Consider the following 24,047-nt stretch of genomic DNA (forward strand, 5'->3'; position numbering starts at 1 on the left):
AGTTAGACACTGTGTGCCAACTCACTTGGTTCTCCTTGTTGCTAGAAAGCTAGTTGCAAACCTTGCGCTTATAAATCTAACTTCTCTAGTTCAGGTTTAGAGAGTCTGTGATCAATTGCCCTCCCTTTAGTGGTTTGGGGCAATGGCTTCTGAGTTTGTCAGAGATGGTGTGTGCTGCTCGGCATCTCACGAGCAAGAGAACATCTGGGCTGGTCCAGGCCCAGCCGAAAAGAGGTGTGAACTGCTCGGTGCTCCAGAGTAAGAGAGCATCTGGGCTGGTCCAGGCCCAGCCGAAAAGAGGTGTGAACTGCTCTGCAGCTCCAGAGTAAGAGAGCATCAGGGCTGGTCCAGGCCCAGCCGGAAAGAGAGTCTGAAGGGAGCAGACCCTCTAAAGATGCCTGCGACATCACAGAGTCACATGTCACTGTAAAAGTCCTGTCCAATCAAGTTTTGAGACTTGTGTCTCACTGAGGTGTGAGGTGAGACATCCTGGAGATGAGTGTCAAATAGCTCTCTTTGTTTGAAGAACAAAGAGCATGCAGAGAAGAAAAGCCTTCACATGTCCAGTTTAGATTTTAACAAATGACAAATCATCTGTGCTCCTGTGAATCCCAACAATGAATAATGGCCAGAAAAGTGTTTCTGCAGAAAATATGATGTCACAATGATGTTGACCTTTGACCTTTTTGATATTAAATGTCACCACTTCATCATTTTATCCTATTAGACATTTGTGTAAAATTTTGTCATAACAAGCATATCAATTCTTGAGTTATGGCCAAAAGCATGTTTTGTGATGGTCACACTCACCTTTGATCACTAAGTTCTAATCAGTTCATCCTTGAGTGCAAGTGGATTTTTGTACCAAATTGGAGGAAACCCCTCAGGGACTTGAGATATTGCATTCACATGAATGAGATGGATGCAAGCATGGGTGCAGATCCTAGGGGGGGACGGGGGGGGACATATCTCCCCCCAATTTCTGAAAAACACAAATTGTCCCCCCCAATTCTAAATAGCCTAAATGATTGAAATTGAACAAATGTATTTTCCAACTCCACATTCCCAATTCTAAGATAAATGAAAATTGTGGAACAAATATTTTTATAAATATATTTTCCAACTCCACATTCCATCTCTAGCCTACTAGGCCTCCCTCCCTGCTCCGGCTCATTCATCTTCTAACCGCTTCATCCTCTTGAGGGTCGCAGGGGGGCTGGAGCCTATCCCAGCTGACATCGGGCGAGAGGCAGGGTACACCCTGGACAGGTCGCCAGACTATCGCAGGGCTGACACATAGAGACAAACAACCATTCACGCTCACATTCACACCTACGCACAATTTAGAGTTATCAATTAACCTAGTCCCCAATGTGCATGTCTTTGGACTGTGGGAGGAAGCCGGAGTGCCCGGAGAGAACCCACGCTGACACGGGGAGAACATGCAAACTCCGCACAGAAGGGCTCCCACGCCCGGGATCGAACCGGCAACCCTCTTGCTGTGAGGCGAGAGTGCTAACCACCACACCACCGTGCCACCCCTGCTCCAGCTCATATTCTGATAATCATCCATATCCACTGATGTCTACAGTAGTCCCATATACTGGGAGAAAGGGAAGATGATGAGGAGAATTGGGGTCTGTGAGAGGCGAGAGATGAGAACGTGAGTGGGCATAACATGCCTGAGACCCTGAAACTAGAAGTAGCATTAACTAACAGCGAAGCAGTGAAAAGGAGGGTGATGGCTGGCTACATGTACTATTGGCTGTTTAAAAGAAATAAACAGTAAAGGTAAGCATATGATTCTCTGTGTAGTGTTTTTTGAATGACTTGGTGATGGTGATGAGCGTCTATGAAATCGTTAAATATGCTGGCAATCTCAAGCGCTCTGTGGGCATGATTTGCATGCGTGCAATTAAAAAAAAATCACAACTGATTGTGTCCCCCCCAAACTTGTCATCAGATCTGCACCCATGGATGCAAGGTCATAGTAACCTTTGACACTGACCAATAAATTGTAATCAGTCTATCCCTGAGTCCAAGTGGATGTTTGTGCCAAATCTGAGGAAATTCTCTTGAGGTATTCTTTAAAAATTGCTTTCAAGAGAACTTTGGTGGACCAGTTCACAGTGATCTTTGACCGCCAAAGTCTAATCAATTTATCCTTATGTCTAAGTGGATGTTTGTGCCAAATCCAAAGAATTCCCTCAAAGCTTTCTTGACATATTGCAGTCAAAAGAATTAGATGCATATATTGGCTGAACAACCCAAAAAATAATGCCTCTGGCCATGACTATAGCTGGCATGAAAGCGTAAAAAAAAAAAGGTTTAAATAAAGAAATATGAGGTTTCTGCCCGACAGTGAGGATATGCAGATATCTGTAGAGATTAGGACAGACTAAACCAAACAACAGGCGTGATAGAGACCTGAATGCTGCAGGTGCACACGTTGTTTATTGACAGTTTTAAGTCAAGCAGTGCATCATATTTCATTAACTCACTGTTGCTGCAAAGTAAAAGTCTGACGAAGTAAAACTACTCCAGTAAAGTGAAGACAAAACTTTAAATTGGACTTATTACTGTACACAACTGGAGTACATGTACTCTCGTCTATTAGCTCCACTGCTCGCCACAGCTGAAGGAAAACTGTTATCAGTAGTTCAAATACCGTCATGGTTTCTTGATCTGTATTCAGCCATGTCTGTCGCACAGAGAGCAGAAGTAAAGGGAGGGAGAACAGAAGGTCAGAGAGGGACAGAGAGGACAGATAAGAAAAGAACAGAGACACTTAAAAGAGAGAGCAGCGGTGTTTGAGATGAGAGCTGCATACGAATGAGGAGGCCTGCAGGGTCACAACAAAGCTGCCCGAACAGCGTCAACAAGGCCTCGTCTCTGCTATTCTCTCTGAAGCCACTACTGACCCCAAAACAGTTTCTAAAGACGCTGGCTTCGAGCTGCACATTTAAACTGCAGCGCTGCTTCTGAAGTTCACACTTAGATCATGCCAGAAATTACCTACAATAACAAGGTTAAATCTACAGCTACTGGTTAAAGCTACACTGTGAAGAGTGAGGCTAGTATGGTACATTACAGTTTAATTAGAGTTTAGAACAAGCTGCCATTGAAGATGGCACACATGGTCATTATTCTTTTTTTTCTTTTTTTTAGATTGTATTGAATCTGGATCTTATTGAGTCCTTGACCTTTGATCTCTGACCACTTCAATCTAATTAGTTCACTGATGAGTCCAAGTGGGCGTGTGAGCCAAATTTGAAGGTATTCTCTCAAGACATTCTTGAGATATTGCACTCACAAGAATGGGAGGGAAGAATGGACAGCCTGAAAACATAATGCTTGAGGCCATGGCTATTGCCGGCATGGAGGCATATTTTTTCCGGCAAATAACTTCACAAGTTGAATATTATCTATTTTTCCATGTGCTTCTCTGGATATATAAAAGGCTGAATTCTTAGAGCTTCCACAGGAAATGTTGAGTCATGTTAGACTGCCTGTCTTCCTTCGGCTAATATTCCATTTACTGTCATATTACTGTATTTTGTAAAGCTCAGTCACATTTTGGAACGCTTAAAGTTTGTGTATTTTGTTTCTTTGTGTTTTCTTTGTCTGGGTATCATGAATATTTGCACCAAATTTTATGTCAGTCCATCAGATGGTTGTGGATATATTTCAGTCCGGACAAATTTTATGTTGTGACAACGCTGGGGTTAACGTGTGGCCAAGTTTAGGCACAAAAAACACTTGGTTGGAAAATATCATTTTTGGCTTTAAAGACCTGATTAGGTCACTGCAAACGCAGCTGTACATGTCCTAAACTCTCGTTAAAAAAAAATATCTGCATTTGTTGCTACAAACATGCCTGGACATGTCCCTAACCATCGCTAAAACATGGCTGGACTTGTCCTGAACTGTCACTACTTACACATGCTTTTGTCACTACAAACATGCCTGGAACTATTGCACACTCTCATTAATGAATACCTATTTTTGTTGCCACAAACACAGCCCTATGTCTTCAAAATATACTCACTTTTATCACTACAAACACAGCTAGACATGTCCCAAACTCTCATTAAAAAATATTTACTTTTATTGCTACAAACACAACTAAACATGTCCCAAACTCTTACTAAAAAACATGGCAGGACATGTCCCAAACTTTCATTAAAAAGTATACACTTTTATTGCCACAACTACAACTGTGTTGTCACAAACTTTTGTATAGTAGGCTACCTGCTTTTGTCACTACAAACAAGGCTTGACATGTCCTGAACACTCACTAAAAAGTACCTGCTTTTGTCGTTACAAACACAGCTGGAAATGTTCCAAACCCTCCCTAAAACGTACCCACCTTTTTTGCAACATCTCATTAGAAACACAGCTGAAAATATCAGAAATTCTGGTTAAAAAACACCTTCGTTCTGACTCTACAAACATGCCTGTAAATCTGCTGAACTCTCCCAAACTCTTGCCAAAAAGTACCTGCTTTTGCTGCTACAAGCATGGCTGAATACGTCCCATACTCATATTAAATGATACTCACTTTTGTTGCTATAAACACAGCTGGGAATGTCCAGACCTGTTATTAAAAACACCCCCATTTGTCTTTACAAACATGACAGGAAATTTCCCAAACTAGAAGTACCCACTTTTATCTTTATAGACATAAGAGATAAGATAAGATAAGATAAGATAAGATACACCTTTATTGATCCCACAATTGAGAAATTCCAGTGTTACAGCAGCAAGGGGAAAGAGTCAGATTAAAAATTTCAAAATTTAAAAATGTAAAACAAACTAGGCATGCAAAAAGAGTACAAAAATACAAGAAACAGCAATAATAATAATAATAATGATGAGCAGTGAATAAAAAGTGAGCAATGGATTAAAGTGAACATATTTAGTGCAAAGTTAATATTGTATGTGCAAATAACAACAACATGGGGGACAGTTATGCTTATTATGGTGTCCATAAAGTGTCCATAGTGTCCCTAAAGTGTCCATGGTGCAGTTTACTGTGAGCAGTGCTGGTTATGTAGCCTGACAGCAGCAGGCAGGAAGGACCTGCGATAGCATTCCTTCACACACTTTGGGTGAATCAATCACTGAAGGAGCTCTCCAGAGCTTTTATCGCCTCCTGCAGAGGATGGGAGTGATTAGTCCTCAGAGATGACAGCTTGGCTGTCATCCTCCTTTCTCCCACCACCTGCACAGAGTCCAAAGAGCATCCCACGACAGAGCTGGCCTTCTTGATCAGCTTGTCCAGTCTCTTCCTATCTGCAGCCGAGACGCTGCTGCCCCAGCAGACTACTCCGTAAAAGATGGCTGATGCCACCACAGTGTCAAAGAAGGTCTTCAGGAGCGCCCCCTGCACTCCAAAAGACCTGAGCCGCCTCAGCAGGTAGAGTCTGCTTTGGCCTTTCCTGTACAGTGCTGTTATGTGATCAGTCCAGTGCAGTTTATTGTTAAGATGAACACCCAGGTACTTATAAGATGTCACCATCTCAATGTCCTTTCCCTGGATGTTCACCGGTGTTGGGGGGAGGAGTCTGCGCCTGCGGAAATCCACCACCAGCTCTTCGGTTTTCCCCGCGTTGATCTGAAGGTGGTTCCTCAGACACCAGTCAACAAAGTCCTGGTTCAGTTCTCTGTACTCCCTGCCATTCCCATCTGTGATGAGGCCGACTATGGCAGAGTCATCAGAGAACTTCTGCAGATGACAGGTGGGGGTGTTGTATGAAAAGTCTGCAGTGTAGAGGGTGAAGAGGAACGGTGCCAGCACCGTCCCCTGCGGGGCCCCCGTACTGCAGACAACCAAGTCCGATACACAATCCTGGGTCCTGACATACTGCGGCCAGTCCGTGAGGTAGTCCAGGATCCAGGATGTGAGGTGATTAGCCACCCCTATGTAGTCCATAATGCATGATGTCATACTGTCAATGTCCTCCCCATGGGAATCGCTGAGTACGTCCCACACAGTGGCCTCAAAGCAGTCTTTCAGGGCCTCCTCGGCCTCCTCAGACCATCTTTTCACAGTGCGGGTGGTTGCTGGTTCTCTCTGCACCAGAGGTTTGTAGACAGGCAGAAGATGAACCAGGTTGTGATCAGCTTTTCCCAGGGGGGGCAGGGGGGATGAGTGGTATGCCTCCTTGGTGTTGGCATAAAATAAATCAGTGTTTTATTGTCTCTGGTGTGGCAGGAAACATACTGGGTGAAGGTGGGCAGGGTGGTGGATGGACAGGCGTGATTGAAGTCCCCAGAGATCAGAAGGAGGGCCTGAGTGTGCTGAGTTTGCAGCCTACTTGTAACAGAGTGGAGAATGTCACAAGCAGACTCAGCCTTTGCAGGTGGGGGTACATACACTGCTACCATAATGACATTAGAAAACTCCCTGGGTAGAAAATATGGTCTCATGCCAACAGCCAGCAGCTCAATGTCCCTGCAGCAATGCTGTTCCTTGATAGTGATGTGCCCAGAGTTACACCATCTATCATTCACAAACACAGTCAGCCCCCCTCCTTTCCTCTTACCGCTGTCCGCTGTCCGCTGTCCTGTCGTGTCTGATGAGTTGGAATCCATCCAGCGCGGTGATCGTGTCCGGTACTTCTGCGTTCAGCCATGTCTCGGTAAACACCAGCACGCTGCTCTGCCGGTACTCCCTCAGATGGCGAGTCAGCGCCGACAGCTCGTCCATGTTGTTGGGTAGCGATCTTATGTTCCCCATGACGACGGACAGGAGGACGGGTTTGTACCGTCTCCTCCAGCTCGCGGGGAATATCGTGCCTCTCCTCGGGCCGCACCGCGGTGTGTTGTAGCGCTAACAGCTGGTCCCGGGTGTAAACAATGGAGCCACGGCTGGGCACCAGATCCCCTCACACGATCATATCCAACGAAAAATGGGAGAAAGACCGCTATGAAGAGAGCGGTCTTCGCCTCCATAACAAAGCAAAACATAAGTGCTAGCTAGCTAAACTGAAAAAAAACTCAAAGTAAGAAAGTTAAAGAGAAAAAATAGAGAAAAAGCTCGGCGGTGAGCAGGAGCTGCTGTAACAGACGTCCGCACTGGGGGCGCCATCTTGAGTTATTTTTGTCAGGAGATGTCCCAAACTCTTGCTAAAAAGCACTCGCATTAACTGCTCCCAAACTCTCAAGCAGTGATTTCCTACTGTCTGCTACTTGGCAGCAAATTGAGTCATCCATCATCCATCATCCCCTCCTCCAAATTGTGAGAAACTCAGCTCACTTGTGATCTGAACTATGCCAATTCTTTATTCTGATAAGTGGGCTAAGCTGGAACAACATGATAGATAAGATATGCACTGAGGAATATAATTTTAACAATTTGTCAGTGACAATTCTCAGTCATCCAGGTCATGGTAATCGTAAGTGCTATATCGCATGCAACTGGTCTTGCTTGCGTTTCTTGAAGACGTTTTGCTTCTCATCCAAGAAGCTTCTTCAGTTTTAAATGACTGGTACGAAGTTGCAGGCTATACCCCCCCCCCACAGGGTTTATAGCCTGCAACTTCGTACCAGTCATTTAGAACTGAAGAAGCTTCGGTAACACTTCATAAGTCAGCCCGCGTTTTAGAGTGTACCTCTCGCCCACTTTCCCGGGAGTTAGCGTGTAACTCCCGGGAACTTACATGTACTTTCCCAGGAGTTAGAGCATAATTTCTCCCGGTCACTTACCACATACTTTCCCAGGAGTTAGAGTATCCCTTGCGGTCACATACTTTCCAGGGAGTTAGTGTATAACGACGCAGTCACTTGGCATATACTTCCACGGGAGTTAGAGTATCCCTCGCGGTCACTTAGCACATACTTTCCCGGGAGTTAGAGTATAACTCGTCACTTATGTAATTTCCCAAAACTTATGGTTTAATTTCCTTATATGAATCTGTATATGTATGTATGAAGTGCAACAAATGCTTTTGCCCTTTGCTCATGGCAGTTGATTCAGTCACTTTTATGTAGCCTATGTGTCATCAGGCAATTTCACCCACACTCCAGGGTTTTAATATTTATGTTTTGTTTACATTTCATTGAATGAGTTGGAATATGAATATGTCAAGAAATGGGTCTCTATTCTGCAAATTGCCTAATTAACGGGCAGGCTGGAGTACAAAGCAAACTTACCTCTCTCAAGTGCACATCTCTGGAAGTCTTGTAGTGCCATCTGAGGACGAAACACAAACAATACAGTAATGTAATAATATAGCCTATATATATCTTAAAATACACAATAATGAGTCATGACAAGTTATAAAATGTTTTTATTATTTAATTACACAGAAACCACATGGTACTGCTGTTCTCACATCTACAATGTACTTTCACCAAAACTTACAGGGAAACTAGGCAGTACTTTCCACCTAAGTATATACTAACAAAAGAGACTGGGCTGGATTATGAAGTTTGCACTGTTTGCCTGTCCTTAGTCTGAAAGTACTGGGTAATTTCCCCAAAACTTACAGGGAAACTAGGCAGTACTTTCCATCTAAGTATATACCAACAAGAGAGACTGGGCTGGATTATGAAGTTTGCACTGTTTGCCCATCCTTAGTCTGAAAGTACTGGGTAACTTCCCCAAAACTTACAGGGAAACTAGGCAGTACTTTCCACCTAAGTATATACCAACAAAAGAGACCGGGCTGGATTATGAAGTTTGCATTGTTTGCCTGTCCTTAGTCTGTAGCGTGGCACTCAGATGTTAACCTTTTAAAAACAGTTAGTTCAATGCTTTACAAGGTAACAATATTAAAAGAAAATAATACAAAGATGAATCAAAGTGTCCCTGACAAAAAATAACAGAGTTCCACTGGTTGTCTTATTCAAGTTCAGTTTTGTTCCTTCTGTTATAAACTGTTCAGTTTAGTTTTAATCCTTTATTGTGACAAATGCACTTTTTAAGTCACAAGTCAAGTGGAAAAGGTTGTTGTGATACTACTACCACACTGAAGTGTGATGCTCAAGTGATGGAGATAGAAGAATGGATGGGCTCCTGCAGATAATAGGTGATCTTGATCCAACTCCTTGGGTCAAGGCAGAGATCAGGTTCATAGGTGGTATGCCATCTCTCTCGTCAGGTAGAATCTCAAATCCACATGTAATTTTCCATGGGATCTCAAAAACCTCACCTGTGTAGAAACAGAGCTATTACTATTTTGCATCATCAACTTCAATTGTTTTATGGCCATAATCAATATCACATAAATACATCACAGTAACACAAAGTGAGCAGATGAATAACTTTTAACTGTATAGTTTTTCTCAGCATGGAATACTTTATCCTGTCTTTACATTTCACAACATGAATTATTAGCCTATTAATCCGTAACTTGTGATTATTAAGCATATTAATCAATTACAAATAATACGTATTTCCTTTGTACTACAAAGTTAATGTTTTTAACCATTTGTTTAACATTTTTCAACTGAACTATGAATAACAAAATCATGTATGCTATTAACACATATTTCGAAACTGTGGGCTACACCAGTACACACACTGTGTTATGCTTGACTATTCATCGTTAATAACATCCATAACCAACTGTAATAGTGCAAATGTATACAGTACACTACTAACACAAATACAAACGGCAACGACCTCGAGGCAAAACAACTGTAGCACTTTACTGTTAGGAGTAGGTCGCAACGCCAAGTTAGTGTGGTGTAACAGTTGGAGGGAAGCACACACTTTACATGGCGGCGGGCGCCGATGTCATCTGCAGCACGAGCTAACATCGCTACCTGCGTTAGCATTAACTCACCAAGACATCCATAAACGCGGTAAAACTCTCATCGCACAGGTCTTTGGTTCCTCCCTCACGTCTCCTGCGAGTATCTCGGAGCGTTAGCTTTGTGTTTACATCAACATTTCTCACCGTAGACATTGTGTAATTTCACTCGTTTCTCTTTGTCATCTGCTCGTGTCATTCCTGCGCCTATGAGTACAAGGTCCTCGCTGAGAGGTGGTACTTTCTACCTTTAACCAATGGGAAGTGTGCACCTCCCTGTTTGACCAATGACAGCTGGTCTAAGCACAGTGACCATGATTGACACCTTGTTTGATCAATAAGACTATGCCAGAGTGATGAAGTTAGATTGACAGGTAAAAACAAACAAACAAACAAACATTCAAGCAACTTGAAGACAACTGAGGGATGATACAGGAATATTGTAAGAAATAAACTCTACTTCTCTGTAAGTAGAAATAACGGTGTCAATCACGGTCACTGTGCTTAGACCAGTTGTCATTGGTCAAACAGGGAGGTGCACACTTCCCATTGATCATAGGTAGAAAGTCCAACCTCTCAGCGAGGAGCTTGTACTCATAGGCACTGGAATGACACGAGCAGACGACAAAGAGAAACGGGTGAAATTAGACAATGTCTACGGTGTGAAATGTTGATGTAAACACAAAGCTAACACTCCAAGATGCTCGCAGGAGACGTGAGGGAGGAACAGAGGACCTGTGCGATGGGAGTTTTACCGCGTTTATCAACGTCTTGGTGAGTTAATGCTAACGCAGGTATTGATGTTAGCTCATGCTGCAGATGATATTGGCGCCCGCCGCCATGTAAAGTGTGTGCTTCCCTCTAACTGTTACACCACACTAACTTGGCGTTGCAACCTACTCCTAACAGTAAAGTGCTACAGTTGTTTTGCCTCGAGGTCGTTGCCGTTTGTATTTGTGTTAGTAGTGTACTGTATACATTTGCACTATTACAGTTGGTTATGGATGTTATTAACGATGAATAGTCAAGCGTAACACAGTGTGTGTGTACAGGTGTAGCCCACAGTTTCGAAATATGTGTGTTAATAGCATACATGATTTTGTTATTCAGTTAAGTTGAAAAATGTTAAACAAATGGTTAAAAACATTAACTTTGTAGTACAAAGGAAATACGTATTATTTGTAATTGATTAATATGCTTAATAATCACAAGTTACGGATTAATAGGCTAATAATTCATGTTGTGAAATGTAAAGACAGGATAAAGTATTCCATGCTGAGAAAAACTGTATAGTTAAAAGTTATTCATCTGCTCACTTTGTGTTACTGTGATGTATTTATGTGATATTGATTATGGCCATAAAACAATTGAAGTTGATGATGCGAAATAGTAATAGCTCTGTTTCTACACAGGTGAGGTTTTTGAGATCCTATGGAAAATTACATGTGGATTTGAGATTCTACCTGACGAGAGAGATGGCGAGCCACCCATGAACCTGATCTCTGCCTTGACCCAAGGAGTTGGATCAAGATCACCTATTATCCGCAGGAGCCCATCCATTCTTCTATCTCCATCACTTGAGCATCACACTCCAGTGTGGTAGTAGTATCACAACGACCTTTTCCACTTGACTTGTGACTTAAAAAGTGCATTTGTCACAATAAAGGATTAAAACTAAACTGAACAGTTTATAACAGAAGGAACAAAACTGAACTTGAATAAGACAACCAGTGGAACTCTGTTATTTTTTGTCAGGGACACTTTGATTCATCTTTGTATTATTTTCTTTTAATATTGTTACCTTGTGAAGCATTGAACTAACTGTTCTTAAAGGGTTAACATCTGAGTGCCACGCTACAGACTAAGGACAGGCAAACAGTGCAAACTTCATAATCCAGCCCGGTCTCTTTTGTTGGTATATACTTAGGTGGAAAGTACTGCCTAGTTTCCCTGTAAGTTTTGGGGAAGTTACCCAGTACTTTCAGACTAAGGATGGGCAAACAGTGCAAACCTCATAATCCAGCCTGGTCTCTTTTGTTAGTATACACTTAGATGGAAAGTACTGCCTAGTTTCCCTGTAAATTTTGAGGAAATTACCCAGTACTTTCAGACTAAGGACAGGCAAACAATGCAAACTTCATAATCCAGCCCAGTCTCTTTTGTTAGTATATACTCAGGTGGAAAGTACTGCCTAGTTTCCCTGTAAGTTTTGGTGAAAGTACATTGTAGATGTGAGAACAGCACCTACCATGTGGTTTCTGTGTAATTAAATAATAAAAACATTTTATAACTTTCCATGACTCATTCTTGTGTATTTTAAGATATATGTAGGCTATATTATTACATTACTGTATTGTTTGTGTTTCGTCCTCAGATGGCACTACAAGACTTCCAGAGATGTGCACTTGAGAGAGGTAAGTTTGCTTTGTACTCCAGCCTGCCCGTTAATTAGGCAATTTGCAGAATGTAGACCCATTTCTTGACATATTCATATTCCAACTCATTCAATGAAATGTAAACAAAACATAAATATTAAAACCTGGAGTGTGGGTAAAATTGCCTGATGACACATAGGCTACATAAAAGTGACTGAATCAACTGCCATGAGCAAAGGGCAAAAGCATTTGTTTTTATTGCACTTCATACATGTACAGATTCATATAAGGAAATTAAACCATAAGTTTTGGGAAATTACATAAGTGACAAGTTATACTCTAACTCCCGGGAAAGTATGTGCTAAGTGACCATGAGGGATACTCTAACTCCTGGGGAAGTATATGCCAAGTGACCACGTCGTTATACACTAACTCCCTGGAAAGTATGTGGTAAGTGACCGGAAGGAGTTATACTCTAACTCCTGGGAAAGTATGTGCTAAGTGACCACGAGGGATACTCTAACTCCTGGGAAAGTATGTGGTAAGTGACTGGGAGGAATTATGCTCTAACTCCCGGGAAAGTACATGTAAGTTCCTGGGAGTTATACGCTAACTCCCGGGAAAGTGGGCGAGAGGTACACTCTAAAACACGGGTTGACTTATGAAGTGTTACCGAAGCTTCTTGGATGAGAGGCTAAACGTCTTCAAGAAACGCAAGCAAGTCTAGTTGCCTACGATATAGCACTTACAATTTTAACAATGTTACATAATGGAAATGAAAGAAAACTCAATGACCAATAAGAATCTGATATTTGATGCCAGCTTGTAATACTTGACAGTTTTGATACTCGGTACACCAGAGCCGTACTACCAGTGTTGTGTGTTTGTATATTTGCATGAACCTCGTAGATCAAAATCAGCTTGTGGGTTTTAAAGGATATGTTGCATGCCACCATCAGCTGAAACTCTGTTGTGAGTTAACCACAGAGCAGATACACATCATGCTCTCCTCAGAATCAGCCTATTGTCTGCAGTCACTGTAGGTATGTGTGTGTATTTGCATGCATCACGCTCTCTCACAGCTCCATCTCTGTGAGAATGAATGTGAGTTTTGACAGGATTTAAAGCCCGCAGCCAAAACACGACTTAGCACAAAGCAGCTTCAGCTCTCTAACTGCATCACTGTGTCAAACTATTATACGACTCATCAAATATTCAGTTGCGCTGTAGGACGCTAAAACTACGACCTGCAGCTGTGTGATGAGCAGCTGGTCTGTGTGAGACAGCTTTAACTTCTTACAGGAAGTCTTTTAAAACAGTCTATAAATGTTCCTGTCATTCCTGTTTTTAAAGCACTAAACCAGTGAAACCATCAACATTTTATATCACATTACCTTTCTGTGCATTTCTATAAGAAACAATCTGCAGAGACTTTAAGACGCATTTTCAAAGGTCTCAGTAGCCCCCTTTACACTGTCTGTTCAGGGTGGGAATATCACGCCATTATTTTGCCTTGCCGTGTGGTATATAAGGTACAATTGCGATATGGGGGATAGACTTGTCCCACCTTTAATCCACCACAAGAGGTAGTAACAGAGGGGGTGAGGGGGTCTGTGGGGTATCTGGTGGGGATGGAGGGGCTCTGTTTTTAACATGTAAAGCACTTTGTGCTACATTTTATTGTATGATAAGTCCTCTATAAATAAAGATTGATTGATTGATTGATAATACTCCAGAAATCCCGTCTTCATCCTGTTTATATTGCCATTGTACAAGATTTGATGCGCGTGCACACACACACACACACACACACACACACACACACACACACACACACACACTCACAATCAAACAATCTTTTCTTAATTTCTTAACAGAGATAGTGGCGTTTGGATTTGGTTGCGGCAGACGGACGGTAATTTGAAATGGAATGATGCCCACAGACAACAGACAGTACAAAACAGTAGTCGAACGCGCCACATCACCCCACAGCACAATGCTCTTATAGCCCTACGCTATCAAAAGCTGGCAAAATACTTTTTTTTTATGGCCTTGATATTAACCTATCATACTGTTGAGTTATCAAGGACACTTCCGTGTTTTTGTGTGTATACAGAAATGTTAAAGGTATCATTGAGGAAAACGAGGTTGACGTCATGTTGTTGAATCAGGGAATCTGTGTGTCCACCACGACAGTGGATCCTAATTGACTTTACATTGGCATTGTTTCCATGGTACCAGCACGTAATTTCAACCCATTAAGTGCTGCCAACACGGAATGCGGTCTTAAGAGGTAGTGGTCATTTCACATATTTCTGTGAGATCAGGTCCATTACATATGTTCTGCTCATCCATTCTGTACACAAGTTTTCTTTGTTTCTGAAGTTTAATTGGCAGCAGCATCCCAAAGTCACAGTTTGATTGTAATGTAATGTGTAATGTGTCGTATAAAAAGGTAAACATATATGGATGTTGACTAAATGAAGAAAACAGTATATCATAAAGACTACTACAGAGTACATACTGTAGAGTCATTCTACAGTTTTTTAGAGCTCAGTCACTGCTTAGAGAGGCTCATGATGTTCTTCTGTTAATCTGTAACTACGTAGGTGCTGGTAAGAAAAGTTGTTTTTACAGGTGACCAGGCTGTACATATATATATATATATATATATATACAGTACAGGCCAAAAGTTTGGACACACCTTCTCATTCAATGCGTTTTCTTTATTTTCATGACTATTTACATTGTAGATTCTCACTGAAGGCATCAAAACTATGAATGAACACATGTGGAGTTATGTACTTAACAAAAAAAGGTGAAATAACTGAAAACATGTTTTATATTCTAGTTTCTTCAAAATAGCCACCCTTTGCTCTGATTACTGCTTTGCACACTCTTGGCATTCTCTCCATGAGCTTCAGGAGGTAGTCACCTGAAATGGTTTTCCAACAGTCTTGAAGGAGTTCCCAGAGGTGTTTAGCACTTGTTGGCCCCTTTGCCTTCACTCTGCGGTCCAGCTCACCCCAAACCATCTCGATTGGGTTCAGGTCCGGTGACTGTGGAGGCCAGGTCATCTGCCGCAGCACTCCATCACTCTCCTTCTTGGTCAAATAGCCCTTACACAGCCTGGAGATGTGTTTGGGGTCATTGTCCTGGTGGAAAATAAATGATCGTCCAACTAAACGCAAACCAGATGGGATGGCATGTCGCTGCAGGATGCTGTGGTAGCCATGCTGGTTCAGTGTGCCTTCAATTTTGAATAAATCCCCAACAGTGTCACCAGCAAAACACCCCCACACCATCACACCTCCTCCTCCATGCTTCACAGTGGGAACCAGGCATGTGGAATCCATCCGTTCACCTTTTCTGCGTCTCACAAAGACACAGCGGTTGGAACCAAAGATCTCAAATTTGGACTCATCAGACCAAAGCACAGATTTCCACTGGTCTAATGTCCATTCCTTGTGTTTCTTGGCCCAAACAAATCTCTTCTGCTTGTTGCCTCTCCTTAGCAGTGGTTTCCTAGCAGCTATTTGACCATGAAGGCCTGATTCGCGCAGTCTCCTCTTAACAGTTGTTCTAGAGATGGGTCTGCTGCTAGAACTCTGTGTGGCATTCATCTGGTCTCTGATCTGAGCTGCTGTTAACTTGTGATTTCTGAGGCTGGTGACTCGGATGAACTTATCCTCAGAAGCAGAGGTGACTCTTGGTCTTCCTTTCCTGGGTCGGTCCTCATGTGTGCCAGTTTCGTTGTAGCGCTTGATGGTTTTTGCGACTCCACTTGGGGACACATTTAAAGTTTTTGCAATTTTCCGGACTGACTGACCTTCATTTCTTAAAGTGATGATGGCCACTCGTTTTTCTTTAGTTAGCTGATTGGTTCTTGCCATAATATGAATTTTAACAGTTGTCCAATAGGGCTGTCGGCTGTGTATTAACCTGACTTCTGCACAACACAACTCCACATGTGTTCATTCATAGTTTTGATGCCTTCAGTGAGAATCTACAATGTAAATAGTCATGAAAATAAAGAAAACGCATTGAATGAGAAGGTGTGTCCAAACTTTTGGCCTGTACTGTATATACATATATTTTATACATTTCTATATATATAAACAGTACATATATATATATATATATATATATATATGGTGCATCCTGGTCATGATTATTAACCCTTTGCAAACAGGTGTATTAAAAAAGTACTGTCGTTTACTGCCTTTGAATTAAGAACTGGTAACATCAAAGCTAAATAATGCTATGGTCTTTAATTATTTAGCCCTAGGGCCTGTTTAATACCGGTTTCGGGAAACATCACCTCTGGGCCTTTGTTAGCAGTAAAAATAAACAGACTGTAATGGAACAAGTCATACATTTTTTATGGTAATCTGTCTGTAGACGGAGCTCCCCTATCAGAGCACCCATGAAATTCTAAACTAAAAACTAGACTTACCACCCTGAGGTTGTATGCCTCCACGAACCAGTCAAGTTGCAGTTGCAGATTACATCCATGTCTGTGAAAACATGGATGCCTCTGCACCAGCTCACCAGTTGTTGTACCTCCTCTCTGTATGATGTTAAATTGTTATTGCTGATGAGGCCCACATCAGAAGATTAAATATGATACCTGATTACCAATCATCAGCAGATTTAATAATGTGATTGGAGTTTGTTTTGGTAGAGTAGTCATGAGTTAGCAGCGTGAACAGCAGTGGGCTGAGAACACAGCCTTGGGGGGTGCCTGTTGCGCAGTGTGATGGTGCCTGATGTCCTGTTGCCAGTGCACACTGACTGCATTCTCTGTGTCAGAAAGTCCAAAATCCAATTATGGAAAGTGAATAAATAGCATTCTGGCATAGGTGTTCTTGTTGTCCAGCTGAGACAGTACAGAATGCATGGTGTAGAAAATGGCGTCGTCTGTGGAGCCATTCGTGCAGTATGCAAATTGGAGAGGGTCCAGTGAAGATTTGCTATGTCCCATGACTAGCCGCTCAAAGCGCTTCATCATAATGGGAGTGAGTGCAATAGGGCAGTAGTCTTCGAGACATGTCACAATCTGCTTTTTTGGTACTGGAATGATGGTGACCTTTTTGAAGCCTGTGGGCACAATAGCCTGGATCAGGGAGATGTTGAAGATGTCTGATAGGACATCAGTTAGCTGGTTAGTGCAGTCTCTGAGCACACGGTGGTATGTTGTCTGGTCCTGAAGCTTTGTGTGGGTTTACTCTGGATAGGGTCCTCCTCTCCTCGCCTCAGTCCAGACAGAGTGTCTGCTGTCCAGGTAGTCACAGGTTCTTGCATGCCAGTGTGTCATTCTGGAATTCAAATCGTACATAGAAGCTTTTTAATGTGGCAGGGAGATGCACTTCACTGTTGTTAACCTGTTGAGTGGTTTTGTAGTCTGTTACGGTTTGAATGCCTTGCCACATATGCCTGGTGTCCTTAGTATCACAGAAGTGATTCTGGATCTTATGTGCATACTGGCATTTTGCTTGTCTGATGACCTGGGATAGCTCAGCTCTCGATGATCTGAGAGTCTCTCCATCCCCTGATCAGAAGGCAGCATCCTGTGCCCTCAGCAGTTTACTGACCTCAGCTGTAAACCATGGCTTCTGGTTGGCTCGTGCAGTTGCAGGCTTTAAACAAGTGATATTCTCAGTACACCTCTCTATGTATCCAGTCAGCATCTCTGGAGCATCCCAGAAGCGCCCAGGTCTATTTTTCAGTGACTGCACGTCCATAGCACGTCAAGCCACTTAGCTCAGAACGCACCAAACCGGAAAATTTCAAACTACAACACAATGCATGAACTACGGATTGTAAACTCTCATTTAAAAAAGAATCACATCACATCCTGTCGCACAAGTTGTCAGTCAGTGCGAGGGTCCGAGGAAAGATGGACGAGGAGGAACTCATAGTTGAAATGGAAACCATAGTATTTTGTATGACACCACACATCCTTGGTGCTTTTTATCGCGTGATATCACAGTTCCCAGGTGAGCTTGTGACTCTGCTACATGGCGCGGCGCTCCAGAAACACATCCAGTAGGCGAGGGTGCGCGCTGTCGGTCGCTCCAGATCCATGGCGCTGCGCAGCGCGGTGCAGATAGAGTATGTGGAAATTGCGGGTTAGTGTGGGCTGTTTGTTGCTCACTGATGCCACTGTAGAGCTCCCTTAGTACCTCATTAGCATTAGTGCTGGGAGGCATATACATTGCCACAACAGTAAAAGCGGTGAATTCCCTTGGTAAATAGAATGGCCTGCACCTCACCACTAAAAACTCCAGCTGCAGTGAACAAAGGGCAGGGACTGTCGTTGAATTCACACACCAGTATTTATTGATGTGAACACAAAGCCCACCACCGCGGGTCTTATTGGAGGTTGCGGGCAGAGTTGGGTATAATGCGTTACAAAGTAACGTGTTAGAGTACTTTGATTACTTTTTGCAGTAACAAGTTAGTTTGCTGTCTGAGTAATCAAATACTTTTAGAACGCTGGTCCTTCAGCTCCGAAAAAAGCAACAGCTGTCGTTTGGTTCTAATAACGGAGATAACGTTAAACCTATCAGTCTGAAAGAAGCCACAGAGCTTGTGGCTCGCTACGTGGTCGAGAAATGCTGCCGTTGTCTATACAGTGGAGTCTAAATAGGTGGAGCAGGACTCGCTGACAGACATATTTCAGACTCAGGACTTGCATTATGCCTGGTACATGCTACATGCTGGTACTCACCAATTATCCCCAGTCGTCTTTCACGGCATGTGTGATGTCATCGGGTTATTCTTGTCCTATTTTTATTTCACTATTATTTGAGTCAGAACTGTGTTCATGTGCCAGCCGACATGTTGTTGTAGTCACCTAAAAGCATCAGCAGATGGCAGGAGCTACATTTGAAGCGCCATACGTAAACTATCAAGCTATTGTATCTTCCACAGGAAGTTCTGACAAATGTTTCAGAATAAAAGCCTATTTAGAGGTTATAAGGGGCTTTTAATTTGAAACAAGTGTTGAGTTTGAAATGACGGTGCGATATGTTAACTTTACAAAGACAACGGAACGGATAAAAAGTAAATATATAAACACACAGAGGGATTAATAAATAACGGACCATCTATAATGTAGTTTGTTTCAAATGAAGCTGGTAGCCTCTGCAGTTGTGGTGAGTAAAAGCCCCGCCGCTATTTGTTAATGTTATTACTTTATGTCCGACTGTGAGGATGTACCATTGTTTGCTAGCTTGATGCTAATGACAGTAACGTTAACTCAGCGGGTTGACAAAGTGCCTCTGCTGTTTCACACCATCATTTCCCCCTTTTACTCTGTGTGGTAACATCCCTAGAGGAAATATTTAAAACGCTGGGGTGTTGTTGTCATACAGTTGTCTACGGCAGCAGATGGTTCTGTGTTTCTACTGGTCAAAGTGACGGCTGTGATGGGAGAATTGGATCTCAGTGAAGGGCAAGTGGTCCATAACTTTAATTTTGGAGACAAAAAAATGTACATTGCCCAATAGGAAATGTAGAATACTCAAAAGTACTTTAAAAGTGCTTGAGTTACTTTTCTCAGGGAGTAACGTTGGAAGTACTTTTAAAGTCATTGAGTTACTTTACTCAGGGAGTAACGCAGTAAAGTAACTGGTTACTTTTTTAAAAAGTAATGCAGTAACATACTTTGATTACTTTTAAAGTAACCCTTACCCAACACTGGTTGCAGGATTCCTGTTCATTCCAAACAGTGTTAGCCTATGTAGCTGGATCACGGTGTCCTGGATGTCATGCAGCCATGTTTCAGTGAAACGCACACAATCCCTGGTATCAGGCTGGGTGGTTAGTTTAAAGCTCAGGTAATCCAGTTTGTTGTTAAGATAGCAAACATTGGCTAGTGATGGACTAGGGGCTCATCCTACTCTCCAATGTGCTATGTGTGAGCTCAGTCCTGCGTGTTCTTTAATGAAGCAATAGGAGAAGATATTCGGTCTCAGTTAATGTAGTTTATTAAGCAGTAAAGGAATAAAATTACAGAGCTCTGGGTCTCAACTTCACGTCCCTGACGAACAACAAAGGTGTGTCAGTTCACGAAGTCTGACCTCCTGTCCTTTCCCTGACCCAGTATATTTGAGCGTAACAGAGTGTCATTGTGCACGCAAGGCGTTGTCCTCTTCTCATTGGCAGTTCCACTTCCTCCTTCACCACACCACGCCCCTGCCTCGTGTTAATCTGACTCCTTCCCGCTGGCGGTGGGGGCGTGGTTCCTGTTTTGAAAGACAAGAGAACAACACAACTCCCTACACGTGCTGTACCTTACTATCTGTACATCACTTTCTATTCTTTTTACCATATATGAAACTAATTATCTAAGCATTGCGGTATGTGCTCCTCAGACTTCATGTCTCTTTCTCTCCTGTACTTCTCCACTTCTGCAAAACAAACACATTCAGATCAGCTGAAATCATCTCAGTATTCTCATTGTTCACACATCTAAAACGTATATAGGCCTAGTGAAACACAACTTATAGTAAAACACATAAAATCATTCTATTCCCAACACTAGCAAGACTGATGAGAGCGCTGGTCGGCTGGGGTTAGCCTTTAGCCTAGCTAGGATCCTTGACCACTTGCCCCGCTTCCCCCTCCTTGCACACAGCTTACAGCACCTCCTCCCCCAGGCTGCTGTGACAGGCTCGAGGGTGGTGGTAACAGGGCCTTGCAGTAATCCTACACTCTGCAGGTCTTTTGCTAGCTCTGTCTATAGTTGTGTTTTATTCCCAGCCGGATGTGTAAAGGGTCTCATGATTGTATGTCAGATGTGTACAATCACAACTAACATTAACTCAAAAACTAGCACTGTTAACAGGACCTGGAGAAGCTGCTGCATCTGTGTGCACCGACATCCTCATGCATGACCTTATAGTAATAGAGCTTCAGGAGGTTTTAACTGGGAGTCGAATTATCCAGAGAGGTCTCCTCTTCTGCAAAACAAACAGACCACCTGATTTAAACTGCGGAAAAAAACTGAAAAAGCACTTTCATGTTGAAAAATGTTTCTTTTCGATGCTCTTGTCGTGGAAGGACTTCTAGCTACGGGTGGCCAACACAAAAATGTGAATGTACCTGTCTGGAGCCAGTGTTTGGTTTGTCCATTCTGGGTTACTGTAGAGACATGGCGGTGCAACATGGCAATCTCTGTAGACAAGGACCCGCTCCCTATGTACACATAAGCGGCTCACTCTACGGTAACAAAAACACAACGATTCTTATTTTCATTTGATTATACACAAAAAAATAATTATTATTTTCAGTTTCTGCTCATATATCCCTCTAAGTCCTACACACTGGACACTGAACACAAAAAAACTGCTAATATTGGGAAGCAGGACCTTCAGCAGCCTTTTCACAAGAAAGTACAGTTTCCAAAACAGTCACAGCTCACAGCTACATCACAACAATAAATGTGACAATTAAGAAGACAATTGACTGAAGAAATCAGTAGAAAATTCTGCATCTTGCTTTTCATAGAAATGAATGAACTGAATCCAGCTGCTGACTGGAGGAAAGAAAGTTCTGAAAACTGTCAGCAGTTTTTAATTGACTGTGAGTTATGCAAAACCACCTCAGTGTTCAGAGATGGTTAATTTTGAGTTTGATCAATGAGTTAATATCTTATTGGCATTTTATCTTGGTAGATAAACTTCTGAAACAACATCACTGGGCTCATAACTTTGCATGCACTACTTCTGTGAATATAAATCTACTAACATTTTGATTCTGCAGCTGTATTTTATTTCTATTTTCACTGCCAGAGAAACAGCCTTCAAACATGCTTCTTTAATCACTGTTATTATGCTTTTTTTTAACTCTAAATATGAACCCTGCAGGGAGAAATGGCAGCTGATAAATATCTGTGTGTGTGTTTGACTGCAGGTTTGTTGGCACTAGACAGTTTGGTTTTTATTGGATTTTTTTTACCATTTTGCACAGTGTGAGGAGTTTGTACCTTCAGGGACAAGATAAGCGTCCTGACACTCTGCGTCTCAGTATTATGCTGTTTCTGTTCAACCACAGTGCCTCTCAGAGCTCTTCACTGTGACGGTGTCAGGGCCCAGTGTCATGCTTTAACCAGGAGTCTGTTGGTTGAGCAACACAGTGATTGTTAACTCTGTTGCCACTAAATGGTTTGGAGCCTGCAGCAGAGGCAGCTTTAAAGGTGCAATATTCACCATCAGAAAATGAATTACAAAATAATAAGCTGCTGTAGGCTGTGGGAATTATCCAGGAAACTTTATTGGGGGGCAGCTCTCTACATTTTGAGGTCATGATCTTACATTTGGTAGGGGGAAGTTTCCTGTATTGATAAACCTGTTTTATGGGGAACACTCTCCTTTAAGAATGTAGCTGGTGAGTGCAACCTGGGGTCAGAGCTTCAATTTGGTATAAAAGTCTGTACATTCTGAAGGTTGTCAGAGAACATTTGGGTCTTCTCTCCATGCTGCACACATCAGAGACTTGAGTCCTCACATCGAATCCGTCATTTCTTCAGAGAGGAGAATTTCCCTCACAAGGCATAAATGTTGATTGTCATGAATTCTGTTTAACTTTCTAATCACATGGAAGGAGCTTAGTGTTTGTAGGTCTTTTATTGTTTATTTGGCAGCAACTCCTGTCCAAAGTGATGAATGTTTCCACTTCATCTGCTGGCAAATAAGAAAACTACCAAAGTTAAACTTCATTGGTTCTGTTGTGTAAATTGAAAGTGAAACGTTAAAGTTAGTTATAGATTGATGATGGGTATTTTAGGCCAAACATGATCTTTTCCCAACCATAACCAAGTGGTTTTGTGCCTAAACATAACCACACATTAACCACAAAGTTGTTGAAACTTAAAGCTTCAATGTATCAGCTACATCATAACAAATGTATTGTATCCTTGTGTGCAGGCAATGGCAGATTGGCCATCAGGAACGTTCGGGAAGAATCCCGATGGGCCGGTGGGGCCAGCCCAGTGGTCAAAGAAAGAAAGAAAAAAAATGACTAGTGAATGAATGTTAAGCTAGTTACTAGCTGTCAGTAGGCCTACTGCAATGCACGTCCCTCCCATGATGTTTGTTTGCTGTGAGATGTTCAGAGGGAAAGTAGGTGTCAGTCTTATGTTTTGGTGCTTGAGGAAGAGCGGCCTCTTCCAATACAAAAGAGGCCCTCGTTTTTCTTGAAATCTGATTGGCTCAGCCGCAGTCATCAGTCATTACTCATGGCAGACCAAGCTAGTTTGACCGTTAGTGCTAGCTACTGAGACAGGAAAAAGACAGAAAACATGGATAAAGCCAGTAAAAAAGAAAGGGTGGCGCGGAAAATACTCAAATAAAATTTTTAAAATCTTTACAAGAAGAGGCAGCAAAGTGCTCCAAAATAACCGACCTGTTTGGCCGCGGCGTTGGTCGATGGGCTAAGGCTGCTGGTGTTGCTAACGATGGAGATGGAGCTTGAGCCAACAGCGCCATAGCAGGGGCATTAACGTTAGCTAACGTTCGAGTGTGCAATGTGCAAGGTTGGTTCTGTGTTTCCCGGGTTCTATGTTGCCCGTTCAACCAAGCGGGATACATAGAACCCTTTTTGTGTAAGCGGGGAACATAGAACCTTTTTTGCAGGGTTAAGTGGGGAACATAGAACCCAGGAAACATAGAACCCTGGAAACATAGGGATGACCCCCTCTGTACATCATAAATTTTGTCATATTGAAGCGAGGCAGTAACTTATAAAAGCAACATTTAATTGAAGCCATTTTTCAACAACACTCATGCCATAGAACCACAGCAAAACACACCTCAAACATTTTCAGATGGGTTTAAACAACTGAACTGATTTTCTCTCAAAATAAGTTTCCCTGAAAGGAGCAGCACCTTAACACTGGCACAGG

The 24,047-nt window shown here is 42.4% G+C and overlaps 1 protein-coding gene and 1 long non-coding RNA gene across 3 annotated transcripts in view; both read left to right on the forward strand.

Annotated features, from left to right (window-relative positions):
* Positions 1–24,047, forward strand: part of dipk1c (divergent protein kinase domain 1C) — a 124,837-nt gene that overhangs the window by 52,048 nt on the left and 48,742 nt on the right. The gene's annotated exons all lie outside the window — the stretch shown is intronic.
* On the forward strand, positions 10,402–12,053 carry LOC144458877 (uncharacterized). Its single transcript, XR_013488248.1, has 2 exons — positions 10,402–10,535; positions 11,174–12,053. It is a non-coding gene; the product is annotated as an uncharacterized LOC144458877 (long non-coding RNA).

This window comes from Epinephelus lanceolatus, chromosome 20 (assembly GCF_041903045.1).
Source record: "Epinephelus lanceolatus isolate andai-2023 chromosome 20, ASM4190304v1, whole genome shotgun sequence".
NCBI lineage: Eukaryota > Metazoa > Chordata > Actinopteri > Perciformes > Serranidae > Epinephelus > Epinephelus lanceolatus.